Here is a 25,954-nt window from a genome sequence, read left to right as displayed (position 1 = left end):
AGAGATTAAACCAGAGTGAAGGCAATAGCCCTAGGATCTAAAGGGTCCAGGATCACTATATCGGTCAACCGGACCTTCAGAAGCGCATCCAAGGAGAAATAAAGTAATACAGTCGCGCCAACGACTCCTGATGCTCAGGTATCGGACACCGGTGCCGGGGCAACAGCTTTTGATTGTGAGATTTGAATGTCCCAGTCATCCAATAACTTCACACCAGCTTCAATCGTAGAGATGATATAGGAGGAAGACTCATAGGTAATAATCAATTTGACCGGGAAGCTCTACTTATATTGGATGTCATTATCTCGTAGGGCGGCTGTAATCGGGCACAGTGCCCGGCGTTTATCCAAGGTGTATTGGGAAAGATCACGGTAAATTTGCAGACCGCCCAGAACATCAGAATCCTCCGCCTGTCTGGCAGCTCTGAGAATATCCTCTTTGATATGAAAAAAGTGAACCCTTGACAAAACATCTCTTGGAAAGCTGGAAGAGTAGCCACCCCTCGGCTTAGGCAAGCGATGGACACGATCCAGAAGTAAATCGTGAGAAGGTGCAGTTGGAAGAATAGTCTGGAATAATTTGGTGTCACACCTCTAACTTTAAGGTTGTTTCTCCTCGATCTGTCCTCCAGATCCGCGACTTTCTCCCGCAACGAGATGACATCATTCTGTAATTCAGAGTGTGATGTAAGAAGATCATTATGCGAAGTCACCAACTCCTGCATTTTTTCTTCGAGATGATCGGTACGCCCTGCTTTGCCACTCAGATCAGCTCGGAGCGTTTGAATGGAGGAATCCACACCAGATAAGATATCGGAGCGGAATGCTGAGAACATCTTTAGCATCGTTTGTGTGGTAAGGGGAGCTTGAGATCTATGTCACCTCTTGATATTCCACCCTTATCCACAGTTTTTTACATTAGCTTGTCTATTCTTATTATATATGAACTCAATTTCTCCCCGGGTTCTTGAAAGGTATGATGTAGTCGGTACCTGAGATCTTCCACATCCTCTAAGGTGCCATACACATAATTAAAAGCTTCAAGGTATGTTTATAAAAAAGCATTAGGATTGCTTTGTCTTGCCACTTGTATTATTCTTATAGCGGGCCCTCGCAGACTCTCCACAACCCGTTGTCGCTTTATCTTGTCAGGACATTGCCACTCCTCAGCCTGTTGGACTGTGGCCTCCTACCAGGCCTCGTACATTTCCTCTCCTGTGGGTACAGGCACAACACCTGAGAATATCCATAACCTCCGATAATTCCCCTCATAATGCCATTGCTCCAATTGAAAGACTACCCTATCTACCATAGTCTCAAACTGTCCTCCACTCACGTTGGCATCACCTCTATTAGCATCATTAGCATCACCTCTTTCTGGAGTGCCTGACAGGATGGATGAGTTGTGGGCACTAATGGCCTCTTTGTCTCTCATACTAGGCCCAATGGTAGACCATTTCCTCCCCGTCTTTTCATCATCCATCAACATAAGTAGGATTAAATTGACATCCAGTTCCCTCTCTGTTTCGATCAAGGCAGCAACTTGCTTTCCTAATTCCCCACTTCACTTATCTACTACCTTGGGTCGAATCACACCATACAGTGTACCTACTTTCCCTATCACCTCTTCATCTGAAAAATCTGACAGATCTGCCACCACACCTAGGCATTTTTTAGGGTCTCTCTCTTTCCTCTGACACCAGGTATAAATTTCTTCCCTTTTAAGGTCTCCATAGTCTGAGGATGATTTGTCGGGACTTATAACACCTAACTGGAATTAGGGTCTCAGCAGTGCCTCCACTTTGTAGCCCCCCCCCCCCCTTTGAGTTTGAGCACTACTTTCCCCTCAACTCTAAGTTGTTGGGCTATTACTAGTTAAGTGTGCCTCTACCCAAGCTATCTATTGTAGCTCGGCTTGCTTGGATAAGCCGGTGTTGAGTTAGATATAAATGTAATGTATCACTCGTTATTTCCTTATACTAAAACACATATATTTATATACCTGTACTTCTTTCTTTCAGCTTGACTCGCCAGTCAGATAGACAACATAGCAGGTAAGTATATTTTAATCCAATATGATCATACACAAAGTAAGCATTTCCTAAACAATCTAAATGCATGAAACACAGTAACACATTAAACCCCTCTATTTCCCTTTGTTGACCTATACATCAATTGTGCATGCAATACAATAACTTTCCTCCACTTGACCACAATAGAAATAGTGAGTTACCCAGGTACTCTTTTGAGACAAAGAAAAACAATTGTGCAGTTGGGGCCCATTACTACAATATAGTAGCTAAATTTGAGTGAGTCCAGTTAAAACAATGTACTAACTCTTTTGCAGTTGTAGCTCCTCTTAAGCAACACAGAACTAATCACGATCCCTAGATTCCGGATTCTCTATCCTCATGTGTATGGGGTTGCTCTTATGAGCTGATGGAGCTTGACATATGAACTGAATTCTGTAGCAACGATTAAACTCCCTGTATCAGTCTCTAATGGCTTGTTTATCATAAAGAGCTTGAAAGGAGACTCGCTCACAATCGTCTGTCTGTTAATATGTCTCTTGTCTCTTAGAGTACTAAACTTGCTCCTGGCTGATGGCTATTTCAAACCTCTCCACACTTGTATTACAAAACTTTCCTAGGATTCACTGACTTTGGAGGGTTTCTAAACTTGCAACAATGTAATTGTTCACTTGGCAAGGCTTATTAATATAGTCAATAGTAAAGTGAGTAGAAAGTTGTTGTGCAATGAGATCTTCCTAATCAGTTTGTCTCTCAAGTTTATCGGCCCTAACAAGCTCCTTATTTCACAGTTTTGTTGCTATTAGGATTCAAGGTTGTACTATCTGGTGGCTAAGGCTTTTTGCCTTTGTTAGTCTTTGTAATACAATGGAGAACCCTTACATCTCCATGAAAATGACCCCTGTAACCTTTATATAATTACCGCACTTTATTCTATCAATTTAGTCAAGTGGAAATATATCACTTGCAGTCCCTATTGGATGTCACTGTATACTTCTTTTCTCTCTCTCCTCATCTGCCACCTTACTTCTTTCTCCTACACAGTAGCTGTCTCTATGAATCAACCACTTCCTTTACTCCTAAGCATTAATCTCTGCTGTCACCTCCGTTTATGTAGCTATATGGTGTTGTCCATCCATATGCTTCCAGCCACTGCTATATCTACTGCTGTTGACAGTATAATCTGTAGATAATACAGGATGGTAACCATTGCTGTCATGTAATGTATGGTCGGATTTTATGCACTTTATTAATACTGACCCCGGTAGTCTGCTATTTGCTATATGTACAGTGAGCATCAACAGGTACTGCTGTGGGTGTAGTGTTATGGTTAACTTCCACTTACACCTCCTGTGGCTTCAGTGCAGTCGAGCAACACTCCCCCAACTCCTCCTCCTATTTTGCTGATCAACTAGGCCACTGTCATAGGCTGCGATTCCGCCTCCCTCTCATAAGAAGCACTGGGAAGGTTTCCATAGCGATCAGGGCAGCTCTTCCTTCTGCGTAGCCATTTCCAGCTCCAGAGCTCCCTTATCACCACTACCCGGTGGACAGCGTTGCCGGCTACAGGTATGTGACGTGCCTGCTTCCCTCCCCTGCATCCACCATCTCTCCTCGCTGTCGCTGACAAACCCTGCCTGTGACTCAGCCTGATTTTCAGACACCTCTGCCTCGCTTACAGCTCCCGTAGCAGTGCTGATGCCTCTCTCCTGTATCCGTGATCAGGGGGATCCATTACTCTCCCCAACTGCTGGCAGGGAGCACCATTTTATCTCATCGGGTGGCCCCTGACCTCTCCTTTGCACATGGCCCTTCTCTAACTGGCGGCAGGGACAATCTAGCAGTCTCCCTTGCTTCACGCACAGCGCTGAGCCTGGCACTCTCTTCTTTTTTAATTATCCTCCATCCACAAAGTGGTAATCATTCAATGGTATCCTATTAAACAAATGCCTCCCTTCTCATATCTTAAAACATATACATTAAATAAATATGCAATCACATCTATATACATGGGTACCTGTATATCAAACTATTAGCCAATGCTACACTTTACTTTTGCACATTGCAGGGACAAGCAACCAGTGCTGGGTATGTTATTTAAAACATCTGGGTGAGCCTTATATTTGTAAAAACAACAATAAGAAATGATAAGTATTGTGTCTAAAACACGATAATTAATAAATACACCCCTTAAAAATGTATGATAACTCTTTAGAAAAAAGTACACACAGGAATGGGTACATGATACAGTATAAAGCAGTATAATGGCACAATGGTTCGCATTGCTTTGTCAAAGTGACATACAGTATGCATGAGTTCAATTTTGTGTATAGTTTGAACATTCTGCCATGAGAGTCCCCCAGGTGTTACAGTTTCCTCACACACTCTAAATATATAGTGATAGCTTAATTGTCTCCTTCATGCGTGTGCTAGGGAATATAGTATACAGTATATGCTCAATTTGGGCAGTTTTGTGGTTGGATCTACTGTAGCATGCTTTCTTATTGCATATGATCCAGAGGCGAATATATGTAAGTAGGGGTGATACACAGCTGTATGCAACTAAGTATCATCTCCACTGACTGCTGAATAGGGTGGAAATGGGGCATTAGCACACAGGCTAGGTTTAACAAGAACAAATTGCCAAAATTGTAAGCTATAAAGCAATTTGCATATAACTACATCTGTTTTATATGGATCTAGGACAGGGCTGGTGCTGTAGATGTATGCTGTATGTGTATTGCACCTTTGCTATCCACTTGTCATACATGAAGTGTTTGTTACACAGGAAGTTTAGGTATACAGGAAGTGCAGCAATTGTTCAGTATGAGTTGCAGGTAGTAAAGACAGAGCTCTACATCTCTTCAGAGTCCTGTGGTGATTTGCATGTAGACCACTTTACAGGTGCAAGCCTGACCACAGAGAAATGGATGAATAATAATTATAATAATAATAATAATAATAATAATGTAATTTATATAGCACATTTTTCCTAATAGGCCTCACAGTGCTTTAAATTTGCCTTAAGTCCGTTTTCGAAGGATTCTAGCTGAACTGTGCAGGGAAGAGAATTCCATAGTTGGAGCCACAAAGCTGAAAGCTCAACAACCAGATGAATTCAGGGAGATTGTAGGCACTAGTAAAAGTCCTTCATCTACAGTAATCCAGTGGAACAGTAAAGAACCAGAAACTACTTCTAGTACATTGGGCCCTGGCAGGGGCGGATTGGGATCAAAAACCAGCCGGGGAAATTTATGGAAGCAGCCCTAATAGAGGTGGGGGTCTGTTGAGGGGGTGGAGTCTGTGAAGTAGGAGGGATTACTGCTCAGAAGGCCTGAGTAAATGCTTGTAAGGAAAGTGTGCGCCACAGGTTCGCTGCAAAAATTTAGGGGCGTGGCTTCATGTGGAAGGGGCATGGCCACACAATAGTGCCAATTCACATTACACCACACAGTAGCGCCGCTTATACACATTGCACCAGGTAGAACCTCCTATACACACTTCGCCAGGTAGAGCACATTATACATATTCCGCCAGATAGAGCACGTTCTACACTTTGCACCAGAAAGAGCACATTATACACTTTGCGCCAGGCAGAACACATTATACACATTGCGCCAGGTAGAGCACATTATACATATTGCACCAGGTAGAGCACGTTATACACATTGCACCAGGTAGAGGACGTTATACACATTGCACCAGGTAGAGGACGTTATACACATTGCACCAGGTAGAGCACGTTATACAGTTTGCGTCAGGCAGAGCACATTATACACATTGCACCAGGTAAAGCACATCATACACACTGAACCAGGTATAGCACATTATACACTTTGCGTCAGGCAGAGCATGTTATACAGTTTGCACCAGGCAGAGCACGTTATACACATTGCACCAGGTGCAGCACATTATACACTTTGCGCCAGGCAGAGCATATTATACACATTGCACCAGGTAAAGCACATTATACACACTGCACCAGGTAGAGCACGTTATACACTTTGCGCCAGGCAGAGCACATTATACACATTGCACCAGGTAAAGCACATTATACACACTGCACCAGGTAGAGCACGTTATACACTTTGCGCCAGGCAGAGCACATTATACGCAGCAGAGCCCGGCACTCCTGATAGATGTTACAACGGCTGCAGTGCCATCCTAGAGAAGTTAGACAGGCAATTTGCTAGAGGCGGCAACCACCGGACTTATACATACAAATAAAGATACTGCACTACCACCAGCACAGTACTAACGTTTCGAGGTTTAGTCCTGTGTATCCTCCAAATGCGGCACTCCTGGACACTAGATAATCATTTCTAGTATCCAGGAGTGCATAAAGGTTTCTTTGAGACCTCTGGTGACTCTTCACCCCGTATAGGGAAGATGGATATCCCTCATATAGTTAATGTAAAGAAACCAAAAAGGGAGCCAATTAGGGCAAGAAAACCCTTTTATTTAAAATAAAAAAATGGATTAACAACCAGCAATATCATAGCAGATACAATTATGAAAATCAGCTGACACAATATGACCCGGGTATCAATATGTCATGTATTCACCTCTATGGATTACACTGATTGGACACCAAAAACACACTGTATCAACGTGTTTCAACACTCTGTGACATTTTTAGCAAGATTAACAGTGTGAATAACACTGGTGTGCAGCCTTCAACATGCGATCAGCTGAATCTTTAAAAGATTGACACTTTGGAAATCGAACCCGGGACTTTCAGCATGGGAGGCGGGAGCCTTCATCGCTAGCCCACAATGCTGTATCTAGGAGTGCCGCACTTGGAGGTATTATATATATATATATATATATATATATATATATATATACACGGAGCCGGCCCTAGGCATAGACAAACTAGGCAAATGCCTAGGGCATTCGGTATACCTAGGGGCACAATCAGCTTCTGCTGATTAAAATGATTTGCGGCATGCCTGTATGCTGTGTGTGTCTTCGACTGTATCTGCATACAAAATGCTGTGTTACAGTGTATTCCTGGAAAACACTGTAATGTAGCATTTTGTATGCAGATACAACCACAGCTACACACAGAATATAGGCATGCCGCATATCATTTGAATCAGCAGAAGCTGCTTGTGTGTCCTATTCACATAGTAATGCAAATAAGAGGCATTTTCATCCAAAAAGGTTGCCCGACGTTAGCAGAGCTGCCAGGTGACTCCTGCTGCATGGCGTATTGAGGCAAGATGTATGTGGACACATCTGTATCCAAGCAGAAGCAGAGGTCACAGCATTAGCAGCCATATGAGTGCTGTGCGTGGGTGGATTGGTTGTGCAGTAGTGTTCGGCATATGTGTTTGGGGCATTATGTGTGTCATGTGTTTAAATGCATTAATAATGTGCAACATACGTGAAAGGGACATTATGTATGTCATTAGGTGTATAATGGCATTAATAATGTGCGGCATATGTGTAAGGTGCACTATGTGTGTCATTACGTGTATGATTTCACTAATAATGTGCAGCATATGTGTAAGGGACATTATGTGTATAAGGGCATTAATAAAGGTTGGCATAATGTGTAAGGTGCATTAGGTTTATAAGGACATTAATAATGTGTGTCATACGTGTAAGGGCCATTACTGTGTGGTATTATGTGTATAAATGCATTACTAATGTGTGGCATTATGTGTATAAGGTGCTCTACTGTGTGGTGTAACGTATAGAAAGGACACTACTGTGTGGACTAATGTGAATAAAAAGCAATATGGTATGGTGTAATGTGAATAAGGAGCAATTCAGTGTGATATAATGTGAATAAGGGGCACTACTGTGATTAGTAACATATATAAGGTAAAGTGGTACTACTGTGTGATGTAGTGTGAATTAGGGACACTATTACATGATAACATGTGAATAAAGTTTCATTACTGTGTGGCGTCATTTCAATTGGTGGTACTATTGTGTGGCCATGCCCCTTCCCATCAAGAACACACCCCTTGTTTGGGCTGTGCACCAAATGTGCACACTGTTCCTATTTTAAATATAGGGGTTTAGGAGCACCAAAATGAGGACTGCTATGGGTGAGGGGTGATGGTGCTGGGAAAGGGGTGCAGGGTCAGAGGCGGAATAAGCACCGGTGCTAGGGGGCACCAGCCAAAATCTTGCCTAGGGCATCATATTGGTTAGGGCCGGCTCTGTATATATACTTATATATATATACAGCAGTCAGGCACATCATGTTGGACACAGTGTGGCTTTTACTTACTAAGAAATTAAGAATTGCCTGGCAGCTGCTGCTGACTGGTCTCTGGAGGAAACTGTGGCTGGCTGAGGCCGGAGGAAGACTCAGGGCTGGAGGCAGTCCTGGAGGCGAAGCCGTCAGTGGTGACTGACGGCCCGGCCCTACAGAGGCTTATGGGGGGCTGCTGCGGCTGCACATGCGCAGCAGCTCCGCCGGTGGCCATCTTTTATTTAGCTTTAACTAACACTCCGATCGTGGCAGCGGCCAGCATGGGGGATGACGGCGGCTACTGAGGGGATGTCCAGACCAGCCAAACAGAATCTGGTCTAGCGTCCCGGCGTGCCAATCCGCCGCTGGGCCCTGGTCTTGTAGGGCTTTGAAATTGAGTAAGCCAATCTTGAAAGCTATATGCCATCTTAAAGGCAGCCAGAGAAGGGAGTGGAGAATGAGTGTTATGTGACTGGAATGGGGCGTGTTAATAGTCTGGCAGCTGCATTGTGTCCCATATACAAGCGGTGCAATTCTTTTGCCGGGAGACCAGGGTAGAGGGCATTGCAGTAGTCTAGTTGTGATGATACAAATGCATATATGACTGTAGGCAGCTCTTCTGATTGAATTAAGTGCTTGATTCTGGCTATGGGGCTGATTCAGACCTGATCACTAAGCTGCGTTTTCTCACAGCCTGCGATCAGATCTGAACTGTGCATGCGTAAGTACCGCAATGAGCAGGCGTGACGGACCGCAGCAACGGGGATCACGCAGGCGTGTCCAAGCATTGGAAGGGAGGGTGTCTGACGTCAAATCCGGTCCCAGACAGGCTGAAGTGATCGCAGCAGCTGAGTAAGTCCTGGGCTGCGTAGAAACTGCACAAAATCAGTTCGTGCAGCTCTGCTACACATGCGATCGCACATGTGCACAGCTAAAATACACTCCCCATGTAGGCGGCGTCTATCCGATCAAAGGGCTGTAAAAATCGCTGCCCAGCGATCAGGTCTGAATTACCCCCTATGTTACTCAGATGAAGGAATGAGGATTTGGTTGTGGTTAATACCTGATATTTAAGTGTTGAGCTACTATTCAGGACAAAACCAAGATTCTGCAATTGTTCAGTATTTTGTAGTTCTGAACCCCCAAGTGTTAGTCCTGTTGGTTAGCTATGCTGCAGTCTTGTCCTGTGATCTATCATAAGGAGCTCTGTTTTATCAGGGTTCAGTATACGCATTGAGTTTTGTGTATGCAATGTGGGAGCAATTACACTGGACTTGTGTTCATTGACCTATTATTAGCATTATTTATAGAGCCATGCCCTCATACACTCTGTCTTTTAATACCCAGATTGATTGATTTATTATTGTGTTTGTTCACAATCACAAGCACTACTATTAACAAAATGTGAAACTCTGCAATACAGTAGTCTATATATTAAAAGGATTAAAATTAACAGACACTGTTCTATATATGCACATAATAAGTTGCACTAAGCAAGGTGTGTTTCTTGTGCAAGGCGGCAGAATCTCAGGCTCATATGGCCTTTTCTCAAGCTGATCTACTGAATCAATTGTTTTTTTTAATGATAAAGTTATAGAATGTTTAATAAATGATACCTATGTGAATGCAAATACTGTACCTTTACTTATTCACAGTTCTGCAACCTCTTCTGTCAGAACAAATAATGGATTGCCACCCACTGAGGTGTGCACCGAGCACTGCTACCTGTGTAATTGTAGGCTATAGTTTAGAAAGACAAAGTAGATTGCATTGAGTAGCTTTCGCAACATGGATTTTCTCATCAAGGATAAATCCCTTTTCAAAGACAAGAAGAATTGTTGCTTGCTAGGCTCCTCTGGGCTCTTAAGCCATTTTTTGAGAGTGTAATATTAGCAAAATTAAAGATGAAAGGCAAAGTGCATATGTCTACACACTTCCCGCGGGTCAGTCACGGTAGTTGACACAGAAATCATATTTCCTTCAGGTATCAAATGGCTAAATAATGACATTATGTTGCACTAAGGCTCTGCTGATTAAATTTGAACTTATCAGCAAGGTCTGACAATAGTGAAAAGAGCTTAAGCAGAGTGTGTCTGCTTAATACTCAGCTGAGGGTGACCTTTCACTCACTGTGCTGAGACCTACCTTGAAAAACTAGCCTTAAGGAAGCAGAATGACAAATCAATCTGCAATCATCATGTATAAAAGGTCACAGGTGATATGAACGTAAATCCTTTAATCTCCTGACACTTTCTTAGAGATGAACCGAAATCTGTCCTAAAACATAATCTGGTTTGTGTCTTTGCAACATGTTTTATATTAAAATTACTTTACTAGTAAACTAATAACATTAATGCATAAGTCACCAATTAATTACCAAGCATATTAATTGAGGCAGTGAAACAATTATGATATATGGAGTGGAGTTTATTTTTGTTTATTTTGATGTGATTTTTTTAAAATAAGAATTAAAAGCCATAGTAAACAAATAATAAATAAATAATTTAACTTAATAATAAGTAAATAATAAGTAATAATAATAAGTAAATAATTGAACTTAATTAAAACGAAAAATAAAAATGTATCAGGATCTATTGCACTGCAGATTGCAGTTTGTTCCAATAAGTTTAAATGAATTTCCCAAAAAAGACAATAAACAACAAACAAAAATAAAAAAAACAATATTGCTGATGTTTAAATGTTTGCATTCCTTTAAAGTTTTACATGAATCTCCATCTTATTATGGTATTGGACATGGTCAGAATGCCCCTCTGGCAATTCTGGCAAATGCCAGAAGGGCATTGCCAAACCCCCTTTTACCTTTTTCGCCTCAGTCCATTCCTGCAATTAAATTAATTTGTTTTTTAGCACTGCAATAGCCACAACTTATTGGGATGCAACCCCATGCCTTCGTAACCTTGTTCTTGATATTTGCTGCCATGTGTGAAACAACTTATTTTATTTATATATAGCATAAGTACAGTGCTCAACCTTGTATGTCGCAATGTAAGTATGTCTGGGAAAAATAATGTCTCAGGAATCTGGATAAATTAGGGCAATTGCCAGATCACTGACACCGGGAAATTCTAACATGTTGGATAAAATGATAGGTATCGTAAAATTAGGGATTTTTATCATGCAGAAATTCCCTGACAGATCATTGATAATTGATGATCATCGATCTGCATGTCTGAACAGTAGACTGGATTGGGAATCTGGGAAATGTGACACAGATGTATGGGGCTTCAGTGTAATCAGTATAGAACAACAACAACAAAATCTATGTGTTAAATGCGGTAAGATAGGGATGTAAGGATACAATAATGACTTATCACTATAATCACGATAGATATATATATATATATATATATATAGTTGTGGATAAAAAACAATGTGAACAGCTGTTATCAAATTAATCTTTTATATTGATAATGGCAGAGCAAGATGACAGTCAGCATGCACTTACAAGTAAAATTACAAGAGCGCCTAGTCTGCCCAGAACATGACAGACAAAGGCCATTACTATTGCACATTACAAAAATTCTCCACCCAGGCTTGAACCAATTATAGCAGGCCTTGAGGCCCATTCCTCCTTATCGAACACCATCTGGTTCTGGCTTGGGCACATGACGTACACAAATCAGCAAGGCTAGGATGACTTAGCGAAGTAGGCAAGTTCTGTTCACGAGCATACATTCCTTGTCACAAACATGTGTTGCATAATATTGCTTTTAAGTTTTAAAAGACAGGGCAGAATGCTAGAAATTGCTTAATTTCCTTAATATATATATATATATATATATATATATATATATATAACGGGATGGAGATAGGGGTGCTGGCGACAAGTGTGGCTAAAAACTATGTTTTTAAAAGCTTAAAATTAGAAGCCAAAAAAATTATAAAATTTATAAAAATACTTTTAATATATATTCTCATAAAGTTTCACATATATATATATATATGTTATGCACACCAGTGCCAGCAGGAATGTACTGGTGTCTGAACGGTGAGGGATGCAAAACAAATGAACTCACAGACAGACTGGGGAATATGACATTACATACACAGAAGGTGATAGGGTAACAAAATAACACAAAGTGAACAGAGAAGCCCAAAGGCTAAGAAACCGGGTGTCTCCCTAGTATTAGGAATGCTCAGATGGAAAGAAGCAAGATGTAGTGATTTAATACGTAGAGAACCCGAAATGCTGTTGCTAAGGGCAACAGCAAAACCCTAAAGGGTTACCAACGGGTGTTGCAGTAAACTCCTTGGTCAGAGATGGAATAATAGACACAAGGAGAGTCTCCACAATCCTAGTCCTCACTTGCAGTGCACTGGTTCAGCTTACTGCCACTAAACTGACACCTGAACACCTTGCACAGTGAGAAAGGATTTTGGAAGGCAAGTCTGAGAATACAGCCGCAAACTTGCTAGGTTCACAGAGTAGCAAAAGAACCCCAGCAGGTTAAACGACTGACTCCAGTCTTACTGCTAGGTCTGGATTGGCAGAGTGTAATACCAAATCCCAAGGCCTATTTGCAGTAAGCAACAAACAAATACAAAGTTTACACAGTACTAGCTAGCTTTCAGGAACTGACTAACCAACAAAGATTCAGCAGCATCTGCCTAACCTGAGAAGAGGGTTTATATAGCAGATGCTGTCCACGCCCCACTCAGACCTCACAGACTGTGAGCACAAAAACCAGCACCGGATCCCCTGCCGTGCACAGAGCCTGTAACCACTGCACAGCAAAAGACCCGAACCGGAGTATCAGCTACGCTCAGGTTACTCCACTAGCACTTGTCTCCCGGTTGCCATGACGACGTGGCAGCACAGAGCAGGAGCCCCTAACAGTACCCCCCCTCTGACGAGGGGTCAAAGAACCCCTACCACCGGGTTTATCGGGGAACTGCGAGAAGAAAGAGCGTAACAGTCTGGGGGCATGAAGATCACAACTGCGCACCCACGACCGCTCCTCAGGGCCATACCCCTTCCAGTGCACCAAAAATGACAGCCGACCCCGAACCATCTTGGAGTCAAGAATCCTTTCAACAACAAACTCCCTCTGGCCACGTATCAGAAGAGGGGAAGGTCTTCCACTGGAAGAAGGATTACTAATCGCCCGTTTTAAAAGGGAACAATGAAATGTTTTATTGATACCCAAAGAACGGGGTAGATCTAACTGAAATGCCACCGGATTGATAACCCTAGTGATCTTATAAGGACCGATGAACCGGGGGCCTAACTTATGAGATGGCTGTCTCAACTTCAAATTCTTGGTAGACAACCAGACAAGGTCTCCTAATTTTAAGCTGCAGGGTCTTTTCCGCTTATCAAAAACCCTTTTGGTCACTAATGACACAGACACAAGGGCTTTCTTCACTTTCCTCCAAATACCTCTAAGGACCGAAACCACAGAGGAACCACCAGGCGTGGAGTCCAGGGGTCAAAAGAATTGGCCTTAGGATGATGCCCATACACACAAAGGAAGGGAGAGATCCCTGTAGCAGTGTGAGCCGCGTTGTTATAGGCAAACTCAGCCATGGACAGATGAGCAACCCAGTCAGTCTGACACTTGGAGACATAACACCTGAGGAACTGCTCCAAGGACTGGTTCAGCCTTTCAGTCTGCCCATTAGACTGCGGATGGTAGCCTGACGACAAGCTGACAGAAATCTGGAGATCGGAACAAAATGCCCTCCAGAATTTGGCCACAAACTGGGATCCGCGGTCAGAGACCACATCAAGTGGCAACCCGTGGAGGCGCACAACATGCAGCATAAATAATTCAGACAGGCGTCTGGCCGATGGCAGCCCAACCAATGGAACGAAGTGCGCCATCTTCGAAAACCTGTCAACGACAACCCAGATGGCTGTCATCCCCGAGGATTTGGGCAAGTCCACCACAAAATCCATTGAAATGTGGGTCCATGGCTTAGATGGAATAGAGAGTGGATGTAATGGGCCAACAGGAACCCCTCTAGGAGTCTTATTTCGGGCACAGATGTCACATGCCCGAACCCACTGATCCACATCCCTAGCCACCGAGGGCCACCACACCGCCCTAGATAGCAACTCCCGAGTTCTGGCAATACCCGGGTGACCTGCCGACTTCTTGGCATGGAATTCCAGGAACACTCGCTGTCTTAACCTAGGAGGCACAAACAAAAGACCTACCGGAAGGTCTGGAGGAGCCTGCTCCTGTGCTCTAAGGACTAATGACAAGAGGTCCTGGGTAATGCCCACTTTAATACATGATGGGGACACAATGGGCAATGGCTCCTCGGTGGTCTCCTGGATTGGAGCAAAACTCTGCGAGAGCGCATCAGCCTTGATGTTTTTTGACCCAGGGCGATATGTTATAAAAAAATTAAAGCGAGCAAAAAACAAAGCCCATCGTGCCTGCCTGGCATTGAGGCGCTTCGCTGACTCTAAATATGCCAAATTCTTATGGTCGGTGAGAATTGAGACCACAAACTTAGCCCCCTCAAGCCAGTGTCTCCACTCCTCGAGTGCATCCTTAATAGCCAACAATTCCCGGTTACCCACGTCATAATTCATCTCGGCAGGCGAAAATTTACGGGAAAAGTAAGCACAGGGATGAAGGCGATTATCAGACACCCCCATCTGAGAGAGCACTGCCCCAATACCCATCTCAGAGGCATCCACCTCCACCACAAAAGGACGCTCTGGATCTGGGTGTCGCAGCACCTTGGCCAAGACAAATGCCCTTTTAAGACGGGCAAAAGCCGCTTTGGCCTCACAAGACCAGTGAGCAACATCCGCCCCTTTCTTAGTGAGTGCCACCAAGGGCACCACTATAGACGAAAATCCAGCGATAAATCGTCTATAAAAATTTGCAAAGCCCAGAAAACGCTGAAGCGCCTACAAACTAGTGGGCTGCACCCAATCCAGGACTGCCTGTACCTTGGAACCCTCCATTTGGAAACCTTCTGGGGAGATAATATATCCTAGAAATGCGATTTGCTGAACTTCAAATTCGCACTTCTCCAGCTTCGCCCCAAGCCGGTGGTCTCTGAGTTTCTGGAGGACTAAGCGTACATGCTTCCGATGTTCCTCCAGGGAATAGGAGAAGATTAGGATGTCATCTAAGTATACAACTAAGAATCTATCCAAATATTCCCTGAGCACATCGTTCATGAAGTCCTGGAAGACTGCCGGGGCATTACAGAGCCCAAAAGGCATCACCAAATATTCATAATGCCCTGAGTGGGTATTAAAGGCAGTCTTCCATTCATCCCCCTCTCTTATTCGGATTAGACTGTACGCACCGCGTAGGTCAATCTTAGAAAAAATGGTGGCAGTACAAAGCTGGTCAAACAAGACCGAAATGAGAGGCAGTGGGTATGAGTTTTTAATCGTGATACGGTTCAATTCCCTGAAGTCGATGCAAGGTCGCAATGAACCGTCCTTTTTACCCACGAAGAAGAACCCCGACCCAACTGGAGACTGTGAAGGTCTGATAAATCCCTTAGCCAAGTTCTCCTGAATGTACTCTGCCATAGCCTGAGTCTCAGGACGTGACAGGGAGTACAACCTGCTCTTGGGAAGCTTAGCATTCGGCAACAAATCAATGGCACAGTCATAGGGGCGATGGGGAGGTAGTACCTCTGCAACTCTTTTGGAGAACACGTCCGCAAAATCTGCATAACATCCTGGCAAGCCTGGCAAACTTAGCTGCGAAAGCCTGACTGGAAGGCTCAAGCAACTCCTGAAACAATCAGTACCCCAACTAAGAATCTCCCCAGAGACCCAGTCAAATTGAGGATTGTGGGCCCTTAACCAGGGTAACCCCAACACCAATGGGGCAAAAGTACAGACAGTCACATAAAAGGACAATTTTTCAGAGTGTGTGGCTCCAATAAACAAAGAAATCTGGCTAGTGCAAGAGGTAATTTTACCCTGGGATAATGGTTCCCCGTTTAACCCACAAATCTCAATTTCCGATGCCAAGGGTACTAAGGGAACAGAGTGTTTCAGGGCAAATTGGCGGTCCATAAAAACACCGTCGGCCCCACTGTCCACAAAGGCCTCAGTCTTGACAGTTTGACCGAGGATCTTCAAGGTCACCGGAATGATAAAAGTCTTCTTGGGAAATTCTGACTTCTGGCCTGACAGGATATTTCCCATCACCCTCAGGCCCTGAAGTTTTCCGGCTTTTCTGGGCATGATACTACCACATGACCTTTATTCCCACAGTACAAACATAACCCCTGCTGTCTCCTCCGCGTCTTCTCACGCGAGGAGAGGCGGGTAGCCCCAATCTGCATAGGCTCCTCGGAAAATTCCTCAGAGTCTGAGGTTCCCTTGGGAAAGAAGGAAACCTTGGTCTCCCTTTCAAGCCTGCGCTCTCTCAGCCGTCTATCCACCCGAATGGATAACTGCATGAGCTGATCCAAGCTATCAGGCAAGGGATATTGTACCAGTTGGTCTTTTAACTGGTTAGAAAGACCTCTTCGGTACTGGTGTCTCAGGGCTGGGTCATTCCACTGGGTATCATGGGCCAACCTCCGAAACTCCGTACAATAAACCTCAACTGGCCTTCGCCCTTGCTTAAGGATCGAAATCTGAGCCTCGGCTGAGGCCGTCTTGTCAGGGTCATCATACAACATGCCCAGTGCCGTAAAAAAAGCATCAACACTTTTAAGCGACGGACATTCAGGCTGCAACCCATATGCCCAGACCTGTGGGTCTCCTTGTAGCAAGGAAATCACTATGCCCACCCGCTGAATCTCCGACCCAGAAGACTGAGGCCTAAGCTGGAAATATAGCTTGCAGCTCTCCTTGAAACAAAAGAACTGCGAGCGATCTCCAGAAAAACGATCCGGGAGATTTACTTTCGGCTCCTTAACCCCTGAAGGTACTGCTGCTGCGGGAGCTCCGCCAGCGGCCTGCGAGGTGTGCATTTTAATGGACAAATCATTAAATTGTCGAGTCAGGACCTGCACCTGATCGACCACCTGTTGCAAAGTATTTTGAGGGGTATGCTCCATATTCCCACAAAATTTCAACAGGAGTATTAGGCTGCTGAATATGTTATGCACACCAGTGCCAGCAGGAATGTACTGGTGTCTGAACGGTGAGGGATGCAAAACAAATGAACTCACAGACAGACTGGGGAATATGACATTACATACACAGAAGGTGATAGGTTAACAAAATAACACAAAGTGAACAGAGAAGCCCAAAGGCTAAGAAACTGGGTGTCTCCCTAGTATTAGGAATGCTCAGATGGAAAGAAGCAAGATGTAGTGATTTAATACGTAGAGAACCCGAAATGCTGTTGCTAAGGGCAACAGCAAAACCCTAAAGGGTTACCAACGGGTGTGGCAGTAAACTCCTTGGTCAGAGATGGAATAATAGACACAAGGAGAGTCTCCACAATCCTAGTCCTCACTTGCAGTGCACTGGTTCAGCTTACTGCCACTAAACTGACACCTGAACACCTTGCACAGTGAGAAAGGATTTTGGCAGGCAAGTCTGAGAATACAGCCGCAAACTTGCTAGGTTCACAGAGTAGCAAAAGAACCCCAGCAGGTTAAACGACTGACTCCAGTCTTACTGCTAGGTCTGGATTGGCAGAGTGTAATACCAAATCCCAAGGCCTATTTGCAGTAAGCAACAAACAAATACAAAGTTTACACAGTACTAGCTAGCTTTCAGGAACTGACTAACCAACAAAGATTCAGCAGCATCTGCCTAACCTGAGAAGAGGGTTTATATAGCAGGTGCTGTCCACTCCCCACTCAGACCTCACAGACTGTGAGCACAAAAACCAGCACCGGATCCCCTGCCGTGCACAGAGCCTGTAACCACTGCACAGCAAAAGACCCGAACCGGAGTATCAGCTATGCTCAGGTTACTCCGCTAGCACTTGTCTCCCGGTTGCCATGACGACGTGGCAGCACAGAGCAGGAGACCCTAACAATATATATATACTGTAACTAAAAAAATATTTTGCAAATCATCCAGACTGTACTTGTGGAAACAATACAAACATGCTATAGTATACACAATGCCAGTAGCGGTTTAAAGTCTTATACAGCTGGGTGGTATAACATAGATAGGAAGGAAGGGGGTGAATGTGGAGCTATACAGAAAGTTGAGCAGAGTACTTCAAGAGTATTAAACCTGAAATGATCTCTCCTTGAAAAACTGCCTGTGTGCCTTTACAACAAGCATCTTTAAACCATGTACCACGGACTGTAATGAGTATAGCGGTGTAGGGTAAAATGCAGCTGGGTGGCACAACATAAAAAACTATTTAATCCTTTATTATAAACTCAACTGCAGCTCTGGATTCATGGCAAAACGCTGTTCAGTACTACTGTATACTGTAACGAAAGGCAGGTTCTGTCAGACAGTGTAAGGTGCTACAGAAGCTTGTTGGCTATTTAACGCATGTACAGTTTAGGAAAAGCTACATAGGGTGGACAGAAAGTTGTATAACACATTCTGGCTTTTCCAGCGCCTTTAGTACGTTATTACAGCATGATGTTACTCAGAACATTAAGCAGCGGCTCGGCCGCAAAAATGTAGCAGGACAGATTTGTAGTCTGCCACTGGATTGACAAAACCAAATACAGTTGTGGAGTTCCTGTCTCATACATAGGATATGTTCACTGTTGTTGTTGTTTTTTGTGCCATCTTGAGTATTGGAAGACTGCTTGACATAAAACACAATATAAGGTTAAGTTAAAAAAATAAAAACAAAACAAATTATGTTATGTGCTTCATTCAATGCTTAATTGTGAATATATATATATATATATATATTTATACAGCAATGGGGTCTAATCTGGCACCTGCATATGCTAATTTATTTATGGCATGGTACGAGAGTACACATATATTCCCCAAATATGGGCATCTAATCATTTTCTTTCGTAGATTCATCGATGATGTCTTCTTATTGTGGAAAGGGACGCAGGAGGAATTTATTAAGATGGTGGAGGAGTTGAACTCACTGCCTAGCCCGATTAAATTTACACAAACTAGCTCTTATTTGGAAATTAACTTCTTGGGTGTGACTCTCATGAATACAGGTACACAGTTGAGCTACACTCTCTTCCGTAAACCTACGGATCGCAATCAATTACTATTAGCAACTAGTCATCATCCCTCAGCTTTAAAAGAGAGTCTACCGACCTCACAGTACTTGAGAGTAATGAGGTTGAATTCCGATCCTATACGCAGAAATGACCAGTGTAATGAGATCACTACACGGTTTCTAGAACGTGGTTATTCTCCAAAATTGTTACGGGGGTGCAGACATAAAGCTGAACAGACAATTACTGGCACTAAGCCTAAAAGGAAAACACAAGATCGTTTGATCTTCCCTACACAGTTTGATGGGAATGCTGCGAGGTTGAAAAAGGCACTACACCATCATTGGCCAATTATTAAATCAGATGAATCCTTACCCTTAACGAAAACAGGGGTACCAATGATGGCTTATAGGAGGGGAGCTAATCTCAAACAGCTTCTCATGAAACCAAGATCATTTCCTGAAGAAGATCCCATCAAAACCCCAAGGACTGCTTTGATGCAGTCTAAACCGGTATGTTTTTCATGCGGTAGTTGCACTACGTGTCAGTCCATGATTACAGGACCGACATTTAATCACCCGCATACTGGGAAAACCATCCGATTAAAGTACCATTTACATTGCCGTCTTGATTTCATTATATATACCTTGAAGTGCCCATGTGGGTTGTATTATGTTGGTCTCACTACGCGTATGTTCCGTGATCGAATGGCCAATCACAGGTCCTCCATCCATACGGCCATACTTACGGGCAAGACTGATAAGCCAGTAGCTCGCCACTTTTTGGATGCTAGACACCAAGTGGCGAGCCTTAAATGTAAAATCATTGATTGGATTCCCCCAAATCCAATGGGAGGGGACCGTTCTTTGGCTCTTAAACAACGAGAGTGTTATTGGATATATACTTTGGACACCGTAGCCCCTAGGGGCCTTAATGAAGCAAATTCATTACATCCCTTTCTTTAGTAGCTATATCACCGACCGTGTGGTTGGACGTTTTTATGGTATATGGTAGGTGTGTCGTCTTGACAGATAGGCTTCTTCTCTTATTGAAGCCTGTGTGTCAATTCAGGTCGCCTGTCTTTGCATTGTTATGTAGTATGTTTTTGTTTGTATCTTCTTAATGTAGGATCATTGCTATGTGAATGACTCACCGGCCTCGTGGGTTGCTGATAGGCATCTGGACCCATTTAGTTTGTTATCCTAACAGTGTGTATAGTATGCGCGGGCTTAATGCGCGCGGACATAGGCACATTGGGTTGGATGTATGATGTTATTATCCAGGTGATATATAAAACTGTTTGGCCAGTTTGGCCCATCTAGTTATGGAGCTAAATTACACTCTCCAGTAGTATATTTGTTTATCTGTAGAATTTGATGGTGGTTGCACAGAGTGCACCTGTGAACAGTGCCATTTAGTGACATGAATTTCCATCCTTGTATTTTATTATAAAAGATGTTCATGTAGTTCTGAACTGGGGCACGGGTTTGTTGTGCCCAGGTTACTTAGCAACAGGGATTGAATGGTCTTTTAGTACACTCTCGGCTGCTGGGTAGTGTGGAGGTATGATTACTATATTATTCAGTGACTGGGCATCATTGATTCTGAGCTGGGACGTGTCAGTATTATGCATTTGCGGCTAGGACACTCGAATGTACACTTCCGGTTGCTGAACCGCACGGAAGTACCGTTGGAACGCATGATGACGCGTTTCCGGCGGGTTGTAACTCGAATGACGGCGTCTGGCTGAAGCCAGCGCGGAGGTTCGAGCGGCTAAGCGGCTGGGTCCGCAGGTGAGGAGCCTTGCTCACAGCATGCTTTAGGGCATGATTGAATAGCGGGAAGTGTCTTTTTATGAGTTTACTAGGTTTATAAGGGGGACTTCCGGGTTGAACGTCACTTCCGGCCAGTGCGGTTTAAATAGCCCATTTGTTTGTAGGGACAGCATGCAGCAATGCCTGTGGTGTCCCTGGGCTGATGTGAGTACTGATGTCTTACTCTATACTACTGATTTCATTTCACACTATTGGTTCTGTGATGATATGTCTATTAGTATTCAGTGAGGATATTGTTTCTTTCTGGTGTTGGTAGGTTGGATCTTTTTAAGCCTATGCCTCCTGCATCATTGCTGCATTAGCTCTCTGGCTACTCCGATAAGGTATGAGACTATACACTGACATCACCTTGGATGTGAGGTATTTTTGGTGGAGAGTATAAAGATCTATGATAAACCTGTTTATGTATCTATTTGACAGATGGAAGTAGCTCTGCATGATTTTTAGTATTTGATTATGTCTGAGTGTCCTGACATAGGAGATACCTGGTGTGGATTCTTCTATGTATCCCAGGTAATCTGATTAGGATGGTTATATCCTTTAGGCACATTTCTAATGGGTGTTTTTTGGTGACGGGTCCATTATTGTCACTGTCGGGTGCCCATAGGGGCCGGTGAGGCATATTGCTTGTGATTGTGTATTACTGTGTATTTGCAGATTATGTATTTGTTGTCTATGATGATGAAATGATGAGGATGATACATCACCTGTCTTGAAAAAGGCCTGTCATCAGACCGAAACGTCGACAATAAAAGCTGCAGTGATTTTAAGAAGAAGTATCTGCTATTCCTTTATGAGTGCGAGTGCACCTTCCAAATCTTTTGGAGTCCTCTACTGTATATATATATATATATATATATATATTTTTTTTTTTTTTTTTTTTTTTTTTGCAGATCAATCCAAAGCATCGGAAGAAACTCATCATATGGCTAATTGCCGTACATAAGATTTTAAGCCTTGAGTTTTGAGTCCCTATGCCTAACTGTAAACATAATCAACGAATACGACTCACTTATCCTGGTGAAAGCCGGTATGTAAAGTTTTGAAAGAAAAGGGTAATGGGAACCGCACAAGTTAAAAAAAATTTAAGCTGGTAGTGACCTCTGAAAAACTGAATTATTCCTGAATTGCTTCTCAATGTAGCAACCATATATAAATGGAAAATTAGTCCTTGTACATATACTTGTTGCTTTCAGTGGTGCTCCCTTGAGTCAAAAAAGTTATCAACCGAAAAAAACAAACAAAAAAGTATTGGAAAGTAGACTCTTTTTTGGGAGCACTCTAATTCAGAGGTTAAAATTGTAACATATCACTGGTAAAATCATTTTTATTAGATAAATATTTAAGTTGAATTTGAGGAGTATAAATTTTGTGTGAAATAGCCTCGCGAACATATGAAAATAAATTATTAATCATAAGTGATCACAATATCACAATTTGCAAATTGCCGGAAGTTAATAGCTATAGTACCAGGAGTAAATCAACATTGCACATTATTTCTCATGTAGAATGTGACCATCATTTATTCTGCATGTATCCATTATGGATCATTTGGGGCAGATAATTAAATCATTGGTCATATGAAACCGAGTACCTCGTGGCATTTGTCTAGGTGACAGTCGATTAGGGAGCCAATTTATTGCAGTACGAGGGTGTTCAGAGGTGGTCTCCCATCCTATTACTAACCCGGCCTTTCACTGCTTAGCTTCCAAGGTCAGAAGAGATTGGGCATCTCCAGTGAGGTATGACCGCAATTATTGAGCTCGCATTTTTTGGTCGCCTATGTGTTTGTAGTGTAATCACTGTATATCCACATTGGTAAATTTTATAGACATATATGGCACAAATGCCAAAAAACGTATGAGAATAGATGCAATCACCTGACTTAGTCACTACGTGACACGTCAGGCACAATGATAAAGGTACACAGATGAGTAGAAAACCTACTGTGCGGGAAAATTATTCAAAACCACACAGCATCCACACATAGGATTTGCTTTTTACTCATAGAGAAAACTTAGGAGACACCAATATGACTGTATCAGAATACACTATGTATAAGTGCTGAGTGTAATTACTCCACACAAGCTGCACATATAGCAGTAAAATTACACCGTAGTATATGAGCTACAATATTCAAAAAAAATGAATTTATTAGCACCTTGGCACTAAAGTAAAAAAAAATGCCAAGATATAGTGCTTGCACCCGAACCTGTAGCGCTGACACTGCGCTGGTATACGAAAACAAGGGGGGGAGGAGAGTTTTGTGCTCGATGCTAGATTGATATTATAGCTTGCTGTTGTTAATCATAGCATTGTGGATTTGACCCGGCACTATGCTCCTCTTGATTGTTTAGGAAAGAAACAAGTATGTCCTTCTGCTGTTGCTGATTTAAAAGAATAATTGAAGGATTGCTCCTAAACATATACGGAAGGAAACAAAGTAGCTGGTATTATGATACAAGTGTTCATCCTAATCGTATACAATGTTGCTGAACATGCACACAGTTCTCTGACTACAGGTTCGGGTGCAAGCACTATATCTTGGCATTTTTTTACTTTAGTGCCAAGGTGCTAATAAATTCAATTTTTTTGAATATTGTAGCTCATATACTACTGTGTAATTTTACTGCTATATGTGCAGCTTGTGTGGAGTAATTACACTCAGCACTTATACATAGTGTATTCTGATACGGTCATATTGGTGTCTCCTAAGTTTTCTCTATGAGTAAAAAGCAAATCCTATGTGTGGATGCTGTGTGGTTTTGAATAATTTTCCCGCACAGTAGGTTTTCTACTCATCTGTGTACCTTTATCATTGTGCCTGACGTGTCACGTAGTGACTAAGTCAGGTGATTGCATCTATTCTCATACGCTTTTTGGCATTTGTGCCATATATGTCTATAAAATTTACCAATGTGGATATACAGTGATTACACTACAAACACATAGGTGACCAAAGAAGGCGAGCTCAATAATTGCGGTCATACCTCACTGGAGATGCCCAATCTCTTCTGACCTTGGAAGCTAAGCAGTGAAAGGCCGGGTTAGTAATAGGATGGGAGACCACATCTGAACACCCTCGTACTGCAATAAATTGGCTCCCTAATCGACTGTCACCTAGACAAATGCCACGAGGTACTCGGTTTCATATGACCAATGATTTAATTCTCTGCGGCCCAAATGATCCATAATGGATACATGCAGAATAAATGATGGTCACATTCTACATGAGAAATAATGTGCAATGTTGATTTACTCCTGGTACTATAGCTATTAACTTCCGGCAATTCGCAAATTGTGATATTGTGATCACTTATGATTAATAATTTATTTCACACAAATATTTATACTCCTCAAATTCAACTTAAATATTTATCTAATAAAAATGATTTTACCAGTGATATGTTACAATTTTAACCTCTGAATTAGAGTGCTCCCAAAAAAGAGTCTACTTTCCAATACTTCTTTGTTTGTTTTTTTCGGTTGAAAGGCGGTATGTTTCAGTTAGTGGGTGGTGCATCCTTCTTAACAGCATGCAAAGTGGTATGTACCTCATGGGAATATAGTTCTTACACTTATCTATAGAGAGATATGTTGGGTTAATATGAACTTTACAAATTGCACAATCTTTGGGTTAATCCTGTATTATCTGAGCATTTTGGACCATTGTTTTTGCTATTCTAAAAACTATGTGGGAGATGTACTAAACCTTGTAGTGCGACAAAGTGGAGAGAGATAAAGTACCAGCCAATCAGCTCCTAACTGGCATGTTACAGGCTGTGTTTGAAAAATGTTAGGAGCTGATTGGTTGGTACTTTATCTCTCCCCACTTTATCACTATCCAAGACTTAATAGATCTGGTCCTATGTATTATATTACTACAAAAGTACAGATGGAGCCTCCCTCATTGTTGCAGTTTCTCCGCCTAAACATAGGATTAGTCACACCTAAGCAATAGATTAGGTGCACGACAACATACACAGCATGCAATACACATCTCTACCACTGTGTGACTAATGCTCCACTAATCCAGTACAGTAGAGTGAATAACGGCGGATTGATCTACAAACTCTGGCAAATGGTCAGTGCCATGTTACTGTATACTGTACACACAGACCAATGGTCAGACGGAGAGAGTCAATAAAAAAACAAAACAATAAATCAATCAATAAAAATAATGTATACATATGCAAATGAATGTGTTAAAGCTATGGTCCATTGATGTGTTACTGTATGTGAGCGTCCAAGTACTGTAAACAAACCAATAAATAAAAATAGTGTATACAGACACAAACAAACGTGTCAAAATTACAGCATGGTTCATTGACATTAGGGATATGTGAGCATCCAAGTCCCGTAAAGAACCCAATAAATAAAAATAGTGTACTGTATTCAGATGCAAACAAACGTGTTAAAGCAATGGTTCATAGATGTTAGGGTTATGTGAGCATCCAAGTTCCGTAGCCAATAGAGCATAAGCAAAACCAATGGGAAGGGATCACTGCTCACATTTACACATGAGCTTGTGTATCTGCCACCAGGCATTGTGGCCAAGCAGTGAGGTGTGCCGCGCCCCATGCTCAGAGTCCCGGGTTCGATTCCCAAAGTGCAAATGCCTATTTCTCATACGTCATAGAGGATGCTGGGGACACTTCAAGAACCATGGGGTATAGACGGGATCCCCAGGAGACATGGGCACTTTAAGAGTTTTAAGGGGTGTGAACTGGCTCCTCCCTCTATGCCACTCCTCCAAACTCTAGTTTAGAATCTGTGCCCAGGCAGACTGGATGCACACTGAGGAGC

At 42.7% G+C, this 25,954-nt stretch overlaps 2 pseudogenes; one reads left to right on the top strand and one right to left on the bottom strand.

The window, feature by feature from the left end:
- Positions 1-22,784: 22,784 nt before the first annotated feature.
- Positions 22,785-22,904, bottom strand: LOC134949405 (5S ribosomal RNA; annotated as a pseudogene).
- Positions 22,905-24,124: 1,220 nt separating this feature from the next.
- On the top strand, positions 24,125-24,244 carry LOC134949799 (5S ribosomal RNA; annotated as a pseudogene).
- Positions 24,245-25,954: the final 1,710 nt, after the last annotated feature.

The sequence above is a fragment of the Pseudophryne corroboree genome, chromosome 1 (genome assembly GCF_028390025.1).
Source record: "Pseudophryne corroboree isolate aPseCor3 chromosome 1, aPseCor3.hap2, whole genome shotgun sequence".
Lineage (NCBI taxonomy): Eukaryota > Metazoa > Chordata > Amphibia > Anura > Myobatrachidae > Pseudophryne > Pseudophryne corroboree.
This window is presented reverse-complemented; position numbering and strand designations above follow the sequence as displayed.